The sequence below is a fragment of the Cupressus sempervirens genome, chromosome 9 (genome assembly GCF_028749045.1).
Source record: "Cupressus sempervirens isolate cs-2001-9-10 chromosome 9, ASM2874904v1, whole genome shotgun sequence".
In the NCBI taxonomy this organism is placed as follows: Eukaryota; Viridiplantae; Streptophyta; class Pinopsida; order Cupressales; family Cupressaceae; genus Cupressus; species Cupressus sempervirens.
In genome coordinates, this window is record NC_143126.1 from 74,720,972 (window position 1) to 74,736,982 (window position 16,011).

General features: G+C 32.2%; 1 pseudogene; it reads left to right on the plus strand.

The window, feature by feature from the left end:
• The first annotated feature begins 193 nt into the window (after positions 1–193).
• Positions 194–4,289, plus strand: LOC149537683 (3-hydroxy-3-methylglutaryl-coenzyme A reductase 2 pseudogene; annotated as a pseudogene).
• Positions 4,290–16,011: the final 11,722 nt, after the last annotated feature.

Below are 16,011 nucleotides of genomic sequence, written 5' to 3' on the forward strand. Positions count from 1 at the left end.
TAAGGGATAAAGAACCATGGGCATTATATCATACTTTTATGACCGCTAGGGATATTGAGAATAATTTGAAGTATGGGTTGATTAGAGGTCATTTTAATATGAATGATTGCCAAAAGAACTAAGCTCACATGTTTATGATGTTTCAGTAATAAAGGGTAAGATGCATTTTCTTAATCAACAAGATAGACAAGAAATGAATTATCTTATTGAGAGATTTCATCATGTTGAAAGCATTATTAGATCTGAATTTGAAAGACAGTTATCTCAATGTGGGTATGAAGAAGCTGAAAGTGATGTTTCAAATGATGACAATAAAGTTGCTGATCTGATGTATAATCAAGAAGCATCATATGAAGGAGATGGTGAGAGTGGTTACTTGAGTCACAGTGAGGAAAATGACACAATGTGTTCATATTCACATGAATTTGATGATGATTGGGAAGAAGAAAGCAATGATGATAGTGAAAATTCATTTGAAAGTGAAGGTATGAATTATTTTTCTGAATCTAAAAAAGAAAGTGCATCTCAGTTTTTGTGTTATACAAATCAGTTAGCCAATGAAAAATTTGAAAGTGATTTGTCCGCAAAGTATGAAGATAAAGAGATGTTGAAGTCAGTTGATGTTAATGAGTTTGAATATGAAGATTTTAGTGAAGACTTTTCAAGTGTTCTTATATTAGATAGTAAAGATTTAGCATATAGTGAGATGTTTAGGAATGAATCAAGGTCTATTCATAATGGTTATCATAAACAAGATAATCAAAAGGATTTTATTATGAACACTATATATCTGGTAGAATAAATAGCAGGTGAGTCTTCATATAATTCTAACTTTTCTTCATATGTTGAAAGTCTCCATGAAGATAGTGGTGTGAGAAGTGGTTTTAAAGTATATACTAATGCTTTGTATGATGAAGATCCTGATGATGATTAGATTTTTTTTTGTCAAGATGTTCAACAAGGATCACTACATGGATTTATTAACCCACTATTTGAAGAGAATTTTGAGTTTTTAGATTTAGTTGAGCTGGGTATAAATGATGATGAATTGTCATATTGCTATGAGAAATCAGTTTATTCTTCTCCTAGATGTGATAGTCAATATACTAATCAACATTTTAATTGTGATTATGAGGACAAGCTGTTTGATGAGATGGTTATTGAAAATTTTCTTGCACCTTGTAATGAATTCTATGATGAACTTTCTGATGTGAAGGCTAATCTATTTGCTAATTGTGAAGAACCATTTGAAGATAATGAATTAGTTTCAAACTCCGATATGGATGACATATGTGAATACCAGTTAGGTTGTTCTTTAGAGTACCATCCGAATATGCATAAGGAAACACAATTTCAAGGTGTGTGTGATCCTTTTCCATATGTTGAATATGAAACTTTCATATTCAAGAATGATGGTGTGCATGATTTCTGTAATAAAAAAGAGTTTCAATTTTAGTCTGATATGTTTGAGCATGCTAATCAGTATTTTCATAATGAGCAAACAATTGAGAATGAAGCAAGTTTTTATATGCATTATGGAAATAAGAATGAAGATTCAATTTTAAAAAGTGTGGAGTTTCAGGATGCTAATCAAATTGGTGAAACTGATAGGAGAAGTATTTTTAGTTTACCTCATGCATGTTCAGATGAGAATTAGGTTTATGATAGAGGTAAAGGTTTTTGTTGAAGTTCGGTGGCCAGGGGCCATTGTTTGTACACAGTAGTGGTAATTGTTTTCGCTTTCAATAAAGTTGTTCAAGAGAGGAAGTTTTTGTTGTTTAGGTGTACGTTTTACTTCTATCAAAGATCTAAATCCTTTCCATGCCTGCAAGGGACATGCATTCCCAGATAGAGCCACTATTGGCACTAAAAATAGCCTTCTCAATTTTGAGCACCATTGAGAAAATTGAGCCTTATAAATGCTTTTAAATGCCTATGTACCTGTCTATACCTCTGAGGCCTAAGAGGTGTTTAATGCTTCTAGCACCTTTTTTTTAGTGTGTCTACTTGTTCCATAGTGATAAATTACCATTCCGAGCTATTTTGTAAGATCTCATTTTGAGCAATTGTTAAATCTGCATTTTTACCCATAGTGTCAAACAATGACAGGAGGCTATGTTTTCCATTGAATATCTCACACCCAAAAATGTTTCATGACTTACCACTTTGGAAATGTCTAGTGTCCATACTTGAGAACATATGTTTTAGATTTTGAGTCATTTTGAGTCCGTTTGACTAGGTTTTGAATCTCTCAAAGTTAGTCAGTTACTGTTTTCATGCTTATGCACTTTGCTCATAACTCTAGGAAGCCCTATTTTATGTGGTATAGCTTTTTATTAGTTGACCAAAATGAGAAATTTCCTTTTGTGTTGCATAGTAAATGTTAGAGACCTGTTAAGTTTCAAGTTTTAGCTCATGACGAATCGGTTTGATCAATTTTCAAATGTGATTCCAAATGCAATTTCTATCTTTTTACTGGTGTCAATATTTGCAAATTGATTAGCACCCTTGTTCATGGTGTTATAACTCCAAATTCATGATAGGTGAAGTCAAAAAAATTGTACCCCTATGTTGTCCTTTGAAAATACTCCGAGTGTGTCAATTTGCAAGTCATGACAAATCCTTTTCTAGGTCAGTTCCATTTGCCAAAAAAATATTTTCTGTCAGTGTTTCTAGTTCTCAAAATCCAAGTAGCCTACTTTGACTGCTCACCATTTTTGTCTTGTTATTCATCATGAGTCCAAATCATAGATCCATTCTCTCCTCATGACAGAGAACCATTGCCCCAATTTTCATCTTCCCAAGTGTTAGTTTACCCAATTTCAGAAGCCAATTTTGAACCCAGTTTAGTGTGTTCTGACATGTTTTCTTTGAGGAATTTCTAAAAGGTCAACTTGGACAATGAATATCTTTTGACATCAAATTTTTCATGTGAAGAGATTTGGCAGGCTAAAACTATGTAGAAGAGAGAATTAGTATCCCGGATTTCAAATCCTAGTTATCTGTTTGGATCAATTTTTAAGGCTAGTCAACATACCTCCTGGCACAAAATTGACAAATTGCAAATTAATGAAAAATGAGGTTTTTTTTTAGGATCAATTAGTCCTCAAATTGGATTCCAATCAGTCTGAGAAGGTTAGTGGATCATTTTGGAGGTTTGAGTTGTTTGGAAATGAATTTTTTTTTAGCTAGACCCACTTTGGGGCCTTGCTATTTCCATCTAATCTACATCAGATTGCTACGAGATTGTGAGTTGGGGTTATGCATCGTGATACTAAAACCTCAACATGTAATGATAGATGATGAGATGAAAGGATATGATTATCATGAAAGGAAACATGCAATTGGAGTGAAGAGATTGAAGGAGTTGACATCATTATTGAGGTTATCTAAAGAAAGAGTTCATGAGGTTAAATATTTGGTAAAAAAAACTCACACAACGACAATGGGTTGCAGGAAGATGGTTTGAATTTCTAAGTTGGTGCTTGTATCTATGTGATCATTAGACAAAGTCATCTTCTTTTGACAATAATAGAGGTTGTATTCATTGTTAACTATAATGTCAGTAAGTTGGGGAGATTGTACAACAGAATGCTCAAGTTTTAGATATCAAATTTCCAGACATTCTTGGAGCGATTAATCACTCCCTGCCCATTATTTGATGATGTTGATTCTGAGAAGACTACAAAGAGGTCACAGTTAAGAAGAATTTTTACATGAGATTCTCATGCTTCACAAGAGATGTTATGGGAATGAATATGGTCTTCAAGGGTGTTGAGAATGTCTTGGATTATCTTCAAGCTACATTCCCTAACATGGATGTTATCAGCATTTTAGGCAATTTTTGTGCAGACAAGAAGCCCATGCTAGTGAATTAGATTGAAGGATGTGGGAAATCAATAGTGTTTGAGGTCATCATAATAGAGGCAATTGTAGAGACGGTGTTTAAGATGAAAGTTTCAACATTGTAGGAGCTAAACATGTTGAAGAACTTGACTAGATCTACAATGGCTGGTGCCATGGGAGGATTCAATGCCCACACTGCCTAAATGGTTTCATCTATGTTCATTGCAATGGGCCAAGACCTAGCCCAGAATGTGGATAGCTCGCACTATTTGAATATGATGGAGCAGGTGAACGGGGGGAATGACTTGCACATATTGGTGAGCATGCCCTACATAGAAGTGGGGATAGTGGGAGGATGAACTCAACTAGCATTTCAGGTGACATGCTTGAACATGCTCAGAATCAGAGGAGCAAAGCATTATTTGCATGAAATAAGAAGATAAAGCTGCCAAAATCAATGAGGTAAAGGAACACATGCATAAAGAAGAGGCAAACACACATTGAAGTCATTCATAAACAAAAGGAAATGAATGTAAGAAAATAGGGGAGCCCATCAAAAGGCATGGAGCTAGCTGCCAAAAAGGAAAGACATCACTTGAAGATAAAGTTGCTTCATTTAGAGGTTCTCCATATGCAAGGAGGCCACCCATGCCAAAGAAAGAAGCTGCATGCAATCCCATACCATCCCAGATTTGAGTCAAGTGCTATCAAGTTTGAAGCAAGTTCAATCACCAAGAAAAGGGAATCCTGCATATGCAACACATAGAGAAGTCAGGATGAAATGACCAAAGTCTAGAACAATGGAAATTTTGGAGGAAAACACTATTGGAGCACCATATTGATATCGTTCAATATCAAACAAAATGTCCCACATTGGGTGGACAAGGAAACCTTCTATTGTATAAATACAAGAGTCTTCAATATGCTTTGTGTCTTATGACAAGCACCCTTTTGAAGGCAAAGTTGCATGTGCATGGGTCCCAGCTAGCTGTATGATGATGTCAACAAAGTTTTAAATGAAGATGCAAGAAGGATGATGTGGCATGTTCTGAGGTAGAAGCTGAGATTGTGACACGTGGCCATAATCTATGGTGGGCGCACACTCGCATTTCCAAACTACACACTGGATAAAAAATGCAGGCAGCTGACAAGTGGCACTATGGGCCTAGTTGGTGATGAGGTGGAAATTGACAACAGTTCACAATGGATGTGCAAGATGCTGCCATGTCACAGATCTGGCCGTCAGCACATTCTTGTAATAAAAAGTTTCTCAGAAAATAAGTAATGTGGGTATGCGAGATCGTGCCACACGGCATTGATTCTTGGGAGTGATGATGTGGTGTTAGATGATGCAAATTAGGTAGGTCAATCAGAGGCTACCATGTGGTAGAATAGACTTGGTCAATAGGGGGTTGACCCCAAATTTGAGGGGTAGGAAGAAATTTGAAAAAATAATAAGAATATTTTTATTTGTCTGAAGGTGCATGTTAGGTTTTTAAAATTTTCAAATAGGGAATTTTGCTAAAGTTTAAACTTTACATAATTTTAAATTTTTTGAAAATTTAAAACTTAAAGTTTTAGACCAAGGTTTTGTGGTAGAGGGAGACATTTTAAAATTGATATTCTGGGGGTTTCTGAGAGGCGAATATGATAGTATTATATAACACTGGAATCAGAAGAAGACAAACTTTTCAATTATGGAGTTGGTTTTTGCATAGATTGTCATTGCTTCATGCTACATGAGGTTTTCTCTTAGAGTTTAAATGGCATGTTTTATTAGGTGTTTCAGGTCACCACTTGCAGAATTCAGTGAAAAAACATCATGAAAGTGTTCGGTAACTATTGTATCAGATTATTTTTATTTTTTGTTATATTTTTGGCTTCAATTTAGTAAATTCACACATATTCAGGTTCATTAGCAGATATTTGTCTTTACTAAGGTATTTTTCATTTGGAGAGGCAAAACAAAAAATATATGATTAGTGGTTATAGAGAGAAGGTAGAGAGAGGCTTTTTTTAGCTTCTTGGGAAGGAATCCTAAAGGGACACTTGTTAGTCATAGATTCAATCCAAGAATTCTTTCCTCTGTATTTATCTCATTCTCTCTCATTGTAAGGGTTCCAATTCTTTGGAGAAAATTTTGCACATTACTGTGAGACCATATTCTGGTTCTAGTTTTGATGTATTCCCAATACTGAGACACCATAATTTTTAGTAGAATTCTCTTATGTGAATAGCAGTAGGAAGGAATATATAGACAATTTAGATTTATTAGGTTGTTTCATGTTTTTTATTTAATGCATATGGTTGTATTGTTTCAAAGAAATTAATACAAAGATCAATAGGTTAAGTTTCATCTTGAATCGTGTCTCCTATCTCGGTGAGCTTCAATGTTTTTTGATCTTTGAACAAAGAGCCTAGGTTGTAGTTGTAGTCCCTTAAGGCTGTATGTTGTCTTATTGTTGCCTCTAACTCAAAGGTTTATGTAAATTATTCAATGAATCAATAGGGTTGTAGATTTATTGAGAATGATATCATGTAAGAATGAGGTTTAGATTGAGCACAGATGTTTCTTTACAAGGTAAATAGATAGATCATATGTCTGAATATATAAATAAGTATTAGATATACATTTATATGCATTTGATTCATGGATTTTCCCAATGGTTAGGGTACTGATCAACTACAGGGTCATTTAGTTCTTGCTAGTGCATGTTAGGGATTTTAATGAATTCAACATTATTAATCAAATGTTCTTTCTCTTTCATGTTGAAGGACCTAAATGTTTAACCCTCACTTAGCTTATGAGATTCATAGCTTTGCATTTATCTACTGTAGATCTGTTTCATTTCATGAGTCATTAGGAGAAATAAGGGTAAAATCTACTTAATAGATTCAGGGATATGTTTTTGCATTGGTACAATATTATTTGAATCTGACGTCTACCTGCCTAGGTTTAGCAGAGCCTAAAGTAGAAGAAGGGTCATGCCTTATAGTTGGCCTATTGTCAAAAATGGCATGTTGAAAATGGGAATTACCTGCCCCTAGATATATTAGTTTCTCAGTGGGATAATTGAAAACCCTCCAACATTTTCAAGCACCAACATTTGTAGCCACATTGAACTTTTTCTTCCTTGTCTTTCCTTGCATATCAAGGTTTTAATTTCCTCCTTTAGATTTTTCATGTTTCTCTAGAACATCACTACCTTTAATTAAAACCTCATGGCAACAGTAGCATCCGCCACCATATTTCCTTCCCTGTATATGTGCTACAACTGGAATTTCTCCATCCCTTCTAATATGTGTTTGATGTCTATGATGATAGTTTGAATATTCCAGCCTAGTTGGGAAACTCTCTTTACGAAATCAATAATTAATTATGAGTCACCTTCTATAGTTATTTCCTTTACTTGTATTTCATTGATCAACTGTAGATGCCAAAGTAGAACCATCACTCTAGCCAAATTATTACTTCCACCGCCTACCTTCTTACAATAGATTAACAATGCATCTCCATCTCCATTTCTTAGCACTCCACCCACTGCTCCTATACCCCCTTTTACAACACCATCAAAATTTAGCTTAAGCTACATTAGAGTTGGTGGTTACTCACTTGTTTTTTGTCTCTTTAACACTTTAGAGTTATCAAAATAGTAAAAATCCCCTTGTATACCCCATAATTCTACTCTTTGACCTTCTTTCCTACCCAATTCTTCCTTTGGTGTCTTACATTTAGCAATTCTTATATTTTCCTTCAACAATTTCTCCATGATTCCCATGAAAACCTTCTCAAGTTTTTCCCCCTCCTAAAAGATTTGTTGTTTCTTTCCTTCCATATATGCTAGCAAATATATGGTGGAATAATTCTCCACAAAAATACTAGCTTTGGGTAATATAAGGGACAGTTCCAATTTTCCATAAATTGACATAAGTTATCCTTTAACACCCAACACAGACCAAATTTCTCCCACACCAGAGCCTAGATCTTTAAGGTATCTAAGCATTCCAGGAATAGGTGAGAGATAGTCTCCTCTTTTTATTTGTAGAGATAGCATTAGTTTGTGATAAAAAAATCTTTCTTTTTTTTTCAGTTTATCTAGTGTTAGTATTTTACCATGTTGAATAGTCCACCAAAAAAATATGACTTTAGGGAGGAGATTACTAATCCAAACTTTACTCCATATTGGGGGCATAGGTCCTTACTTAAGAGATGTTTGTAAGCTGATTTGAGTGTAAATTTACCACTAGAAGTTAAATCCCATACCACTTTATCCTCTTGGATTAGAATTGGAAGTCTTTATGCCACTATCAACTCTTCCAACTCACTAAGAAGCTGAATATGCTCTTGGGGATATGTATCAATTTGCAGTTTCTTCCACATCCTCTCCTAGTCTATATAATCTTCCACCTTTGTTCCCATTTTCTCCTTTAATAACTCTATTAGTCTTATAAATTTGTTGTAAACCAGTGGTTCCCCCCCATCCAATTATCCTCCCAGAATCTTATACTTGCCCATTCCCCATTATCCATCTTGCCCCTTCCTTTAATAAACTTTTGCTCTTGATAATATTCATCCATATTTTGGAACCTCCCAGGAGATCATTGTTAGAGAGATTAAGAGTGAATAGGGAGTTTGACAAATATTTAGCTTTCATAATATTGCTCCAATCATTACTATCTTCTCCCAATCTCCATCCAATCTTTGTAAGGAGGGCCTTATTCGGGTCATGAAGTCTTCTCACTCCCAATCCCCCCTTCTCCTTTGGTTTGCATACATATTCCCAATTGATTAGACTCAATTTGTTCTTTTCTTCTGTTCCTAACTAGAGGAAATTCCTTTGTATTCTCTCAATTCTATACACCATATTTTGGTTAATTTTAAAAATGGATAGAAAGTAGATTGGAAAGCCCTAGAGAGCTAGAGTGAGTAATTGTAGTTTACCTGGATTGTTAGAATTTTCCCTTTCCATCTTGCAAGCTTCTTTTGGATTCTTTCAGCAATAGTATTCTAGAATTCATTGGTCACCTCCTTAGTGGTTACCGTTAGACAAAGATAAGTATCCAGGAGGCTAGCTATATGACAACCTAATATGTTCCTTATCCTCCTCTACATAAAAGTGTCAGTGTTAAAAAAATATATCTTACTTTATAAGTAATTTATTTGATGACCTAAACTATCTTCATAATTATGGACAATATTCTTCCATACTTCAGCTTCCATAATAGAGGATTCTCCAAAAAGGAATGTGTCATCTACAAATTGTTGTAGCATTTCATTATCAATAGTAGTAGAAGGTTTAATCCCTTTAACACATCCTCTATTTACCAATTTAGAGAATGATCTCCCCAATACCTTAGCTACCAATTTAGTAATGTTTAGAAAGCAATTGATAAACATTAAATTAATTGATATTAATATAGTGAGATTTAAAATTGATTTTTAAAAAATGAGATAGTATGTTGGTTAAGTACTAATTGGATTAGTTAATGTTCAATTTGTAGTTAGTATTATTTAATGCTATTTAATTGTGACAATGTTATTTCTTTATTAAAAAAAAAGGTGGTAATATTGTTCCTTTATAGTTATTAATGTTTTAACAAAGAGGGAAATAAAAATTTTAATTAAATAGGAATTTTTATTTCTATTATTAAATAGATTTAATAGAGTTAAATTTAAAACTACAAACAATAATTTATTAGAATAAGACAAATTCATATTTATATTCATATGTTGATTTAACCTATTAAATGAAAGTCATGAATAATTTATTATTCAAATAGATAATGATTTTAATTAGTTAAGAAGTCCCTTTTAATATTGAGAATAAGTAACAAGGTAACTTAATGAACGTCGTGAAAGGATGTAACCTATTCAACTAAGAGATATACCAAGACATGAAATCAAATATGAAACCCTAGAAAATGTAATGTACTTTGTGTGTGCATTTATTCAAACTTGTTTTAACATAGTAGATTAATTAACCTTTTAAAAAATTGTGTTTTTGTCCCATTATTTTGGGCATGACATTTTGGTATTAGAGCCCAGTTTCGTGACACTTGGGCAATATTGGGTCCTTGTAAAGTGAGGACATTTAAATTTTATTATAAAAAGTAGGGATTTCTCCTTGCATAAATTTAAGAAGCTATTGTAGTCTTTCTAAATAATGGCACGGATGAGTAAACCTAAGCAAAACCTAAAATGGATATTAATGATTAAAAAATGTCAACCATATTAGATAATTAGTCTTAAGGGATTGAAAACAACTATTTTGTTGCAAGAATGTTATAATTATATTAAAGTATAATATGATCTAATAAACAATTTTTAATTATATTAAACACGATCACCTTGAAGTAAAACTAAGTTAAGGATCCTAAAACACATTTTAATCATGTGAGTGGAAACAAGTACATAACCTAGTAATAAGAGAGAAAGTGTTCCACATCATCTTTATTAGAAGTCAAATTTTTTCTAACTTAATCAGTAGTGGAGAAATTGTAGTTCATATCAAATATGGAAGTGATCAAGTAGATTGGTATTGATTCAAACATTACAACATAAGTAAAGGAAACCTATGATCTTCATTAGTTTTATACCTTCGGGTTGGATATGCTTACCAGTTGGGTTATAATTCCTTCTATAATTTCATATGAAGAAAGAAGCTCAAATCACCTTACTGACCCTAGATCTCTTGCCTGAACAATTTGATCACATAGGTTTGCAAACTCCTTATTATGTCGCTTCAAAATTGGAATTAATAAGATAAAAGGTAAAAGAAAAAAAAATCTTAAGAAAATAATAATGCATTTTCATATGACACAACTATATTTGAATACCTTAGTTTCTAGCAACCCCATATCTTCCATATTTGATGCCTTTGAAACATGAATATTACCCTCTCAAACAGGCATATTACACTATTTTTGGTTAATTTGAACATCTTCATTATGTATTTGGCAATTATGAATTTTATTTTGATCTTGTGATTTATGAGCATGTGTGTTTGGGGTCATATTTAGATGTTAATCCTTTTGTTTGTGATTCTTTTCATAAGAAAGTTTTATCAGTTCTAATAAAGCTCTAATTTTAGAGGCCCTCTTTTTGCACAAGAGTATAATGTATCAGAATCGTAGGTCTAAAATAAGAGTGACTATTATATCATGGCTTATAAATAATTTTAGGGATGATCAAGAACAAAATTCTCATCATTAAGACTATGAAGACATTATGTGTTTTTAGACCAGTATTTAGTAAATCATCAAACTTCTATATAGAACTAATAATTCTTGTTACTACAACCCATCAAATTTCCATATCAAACTTAGGATTCTTGTTGTTACAAATCATCAAATTTCTACATAGAACTAGAATTTCTTGTTGTTATAACTCATCAAATTTTCTATAGGAAAGCTTGACAAACAAACATTCTTCGCTCACAACACAAAGTTTTGGAATGGCTCCTATTTCTTCTACATTTTCTTCTACTTTGACCTTGGCCTCAAATCTAATCCTGCTATGTCCATCAATGATGCTCACCTCTCTAGCAAAGCATTACCATTGGCATAGAGAAAAATCCAGAATGCATCTGTAATTTAGGCCTTGAATGCTAAAGTAGAAATCACATTTCTAAAGACTCAAAAATATCACCTAAACTTGTGGGGTGGTGGTTTTTTCCAGCCCATTCCAAATCATCTTCATAAGGTAAGCTAATTTCTCACTTTTCTCTCTCTGTGTGATTAGTTTATTTTCAATAAATTTGGGTTGGGATGTTTAGGAGCTAGTGCTATTTTTTATGTTAATATAACAATGTTTTAAGAGAATAATTATAGTCAAGTTGTTGATGACTATAAGGCCTAAATTTCATAGTGGTATATAGTTTTATGAAAGTTTTCTTATTGTTATCATATTGGTATTAATTCAATTGTGTAGTTTTTAAATCAAATTCACTAATCTATATTTCATAAATAATTTCATTTGTCAAAATATTCATCTTTTATTATGATTAATTAAATTAAATTCAAATCAAATGTTTCTACAATATTTTAATACTAAACTAAATTATTCTTTAAATTTAAACAACATCCTTTCAATGCTAAACATTGTGGGAGATTTATCAGCGAGATAAAATATATGTTTATTGTTTATGAAAATAGTGTTTCTCAACTTCTTTCCTTGGTTGATAATATCAAATGCCTTGGAATAGATCGACATTTTTAAAAGGAAATAAAACAAGCCCTTGATTTGGGTTACATTTTTGTTTATATTTCTTCTTATAATACCATGCCATTCATAAAATTATTATTATTACAAGTCAATAAAATTTTATAATGCATTACAACAGGAATTGGGGTGAATACAAAATAGATCTCAACACCATGACCTTGGGTTTTCAGATTCTCAAGCTCCATAGATACTTTGTTTCCTCAGGTATTTACTAAAAAAAAACCTATATCTTTATGTTTATATTTGATATAAATATATGTCAAATGTTTACTAATAATACATGTTTTAAAATTCTTTTTTTTATAGTTTGTTTGGAGCATAATTAGTTTAGCATAGGAAAAGACATCAAGCTCAGACTAGGAAAGGTAGGAAAATTGTTCTTCTAATTTCCTATAATTATCACATCCAATGAACAATTTAGAAGACAACTCATATTTCTATTTATCTTATAGACATCCCCTTAAAGAGTATTAAGAAATCAACATATGCACATAAAATGTCATTGACAATGGCTTTATTTCCATCCTCTGAATATCACATAGAAAAAAGAATTATTTCTATTGTTTCTTTTATACAAATGTTGAAGCATATGCACTTATGTTACTGTCCACTCTTCAGAGTTTCATTTACATCGTATGCCAAATAAATTGTTTAACCACCATGTCATGATTTGTAATGAGGCTTAAGAATCTCAAACATAATTTTGATTAGGACCAACAAGAATACCATTACTATTAAGAAACATTTGGTTTCAATACCCATTTCTTGGTTAACTAAAGTCCCTACTATCATAAGGATTTCAAGCACATATTATAAAGCTTAGTTATAGGGAAAAAATCTAAGTTTTCTTTGTAAAATTTGTTATACCATTTATCTTCATTACTAGTATGCACTATGGAAATGGTATAGTCTGATGACTACAAGTGCTAGTATGTTAAATAGGAACCTTTATGGTGAGTTATCAAAAAATATCTTCCTAATTTAATAACATCACTTACTACATAGAGAGTTTGATATACACAAAGAGTTTACTAGTAGCAATATGGCAATTTAAAAGAAAAGTGTGCTATATCTATGAGAAATAATTCACAAGATTACATCATTACTCATGATATGAAAGGCCAGAAGTATTTTTGAAAAGAAGAGGATTATCTTTGCCTTTGTAAGGAGCATTTGTGAGTTGAATTTGTGGAGGTTAAATGGTATTGAAAATTGTGAAAACCAAAAATTTCCCTTCAATTGAAATAATGAATTCTTAGTTCTAACCCAATATCCTATCGATCATCATAATTTGCATTTGGTTGAATATTCATTCTTGTCTAAATAGGGTCAATAGTGTGTTTTGAGAAAACCCAACCCACACTAATACAAGTTTGGAGATAATACAGTAGCATGGTAATGAGGATTCAAAATGAAACCATCCAAGAGGGAGTGAGTGCACCAAATAATGCAAAAAATTGGTGTAAGAATAGTATGCGTACCATTTGTAACTAGAACAACACTTCAATATTTTTAATGATGCCCTAAGGAAACTATAATGCACTTATTCAAGAATCATAATTTCTTTTAGCACATATACATCATTACAACACTATGTTGTACCACAAATGTATTCTTTTGGCTTGAGTTCACCCTAGTTGCACTTTGACTAGCTTCTCTTCATATGTAGTCACTTTTGGGGATCATAAAATGACAAATATAGAGCAAGAGCATGACATAATGACACATGCATGGAAAATTTGGCATCTTTGACTAGTTCTAAAATCTTTTGGCTCCCTCTAGCTTTCCCTTTACACTCTTTCAACTCCTTCATAGCTCTCCATGCAAAAATGATAAATGTTGACCAAATGGATAATGTGTCTTCTTTTATTTGTTTATAATCACACAAGAATAACAAGCATAATTTCAATGTCAACCTTACAATGAAATTGTGGGAACTTGAAAAAAAAACATTAAAAAAAAACAAAAATAACACTGTCATAGAGAATTGTCATCACAATTTGACCCCAAATGTTGTAGTGGCATCTAGAGAGAAATGGTTTAATCTTCAATCAAATGTGATGAAAACAATTTGAGAAATGATCATCCCTACCTCAAACCCTATCAGGCTCATCTAACATGATCAAATTTCAATGGAATAAATTGAGGAAATTTTTTGTTACAAACCTTTTATATTGTTCAATCTTCCATTGGTAAAATCTAACAATCAATAGCTCATATTTGTTTTTTTATTTTAACTTATATCTCAAGATTCATATCAAGTTTTACATTTTAACATAAAAATTATATGATTCATAGGAGATTGTGGAGGATCCTAATGATGCCATAGAATAAAATTTAAATTGAAATGTTAATAGGATATGAAGAATTAATTGGGTGACTAAGCCATTTCTAGGAATAATGCATGTACTAACTGTCCTTCTACCTACCCTACCCATTGAATGAATCTTCCTTTTACCCCTCTATCATAACCTAAATAATATTTTGAGGGGAAACTATACAGTTGTCACCCATCTTTGTATTACCATCATGTCTATCATTGCCCATGTTTTTATTATCGTCATGTCTATCGCCACCCATGTTTGTATTAGCACCATGTCTAACACCATATTTCCCTCTTAATTATCATTCATTAAAAATATCAAAAAAATAATTGTACATTTAAAAATGGCATTTTTAGGCCATTAACATTTTAAAATGGCACTTTTAGACCACCTCACACTCTACGAGATCTATAGATAGCTTTGTAAATATGGAAAAGTTGAAAGGTTAAGTTTAAGCTCTTCACTCACATACAAAGGTTCACTAAAAAATTGGCAAATCTTGACTTATAGATTAAGAACTAGAGGTGTGTGAAGTTGGCTTGGGTGGCTAATAGGTTATTTCCCCTAATGATGTCTAGGGAAATCAATATTAATGGGTCGATATTTTAAGAGATTCAGTTTGTGTAGAAGGGGGAATAAAATTAATAGGCATCACAAGTTCCATTACCTTTAGAGTAGTTGTAAGGGACATGGAAAATAAAAAAAATATGTTGATTTTTGACAAATACTAAAAATTCATACATAGTTTTTTTAATATAGATTAGATAATTTGGACATGAACAATAGAATTAGCTTTTGACTTTAATAAACTAAATATTCAAATCTTAGATATGAGTTGTTTTAAAACCAAATTGATTCCTCATTCAATGATACATTTGGTAAAAAGTAAGATAATTATTTCTATTTGATTTAAGAATAAGAGGTAAACCTATTATTAGAGTACTAAGTGATATTGAATCTATTACATGTGAAAAATACAGTAAATGCTAGGAATTGTAGATATCTAAAATTAGCCCAAATTTTTAAATAATGAAAAAAAAATTTCAGAAATAGGAGAGAAAAAGCATAATAGTTTTCCTTTTTTATTGTTATTCAAGTTAAGGATTTATAAATTTAGGAGTTGGTTGAGTTGAGGTGCACTAATACTAGTGAGGTAATTTATACAGAGATCAAGGGATCACAGAGAGGAGATATTCCTAAACACATAAGAAATGGTGTCATATAAACTCATTCGAGTTAAACTGATATGATTGAAACAGTGAAATTTTGAGTGACAAATAAGACTAGACAATTTTAAGGGGAGTCCACTTATGAGAGAAGTGGTGCTCTTGGAAATAACAATCATTTTGAATTATAAGAGCAATTCTTCTTGTTGGTGTTGGCAATGACAAGGGAGACTACTAAGAGAATGAGGAAGATTACATATGAATATACTAGAAAGCCTTAAAAGTAACAACATAAGAGAATCCATAGTAGACCAAAGTGTTAGGAAAAATGATTCAAATGGGAATTCCACTGAAAAATGTAGTCCTCATGTTTTATTCAACACATTTTACATTTTAAAAAAACCCCAAGACCTCTAGTTTATGGTGCAATTTATAACCCAATGAGATGGTT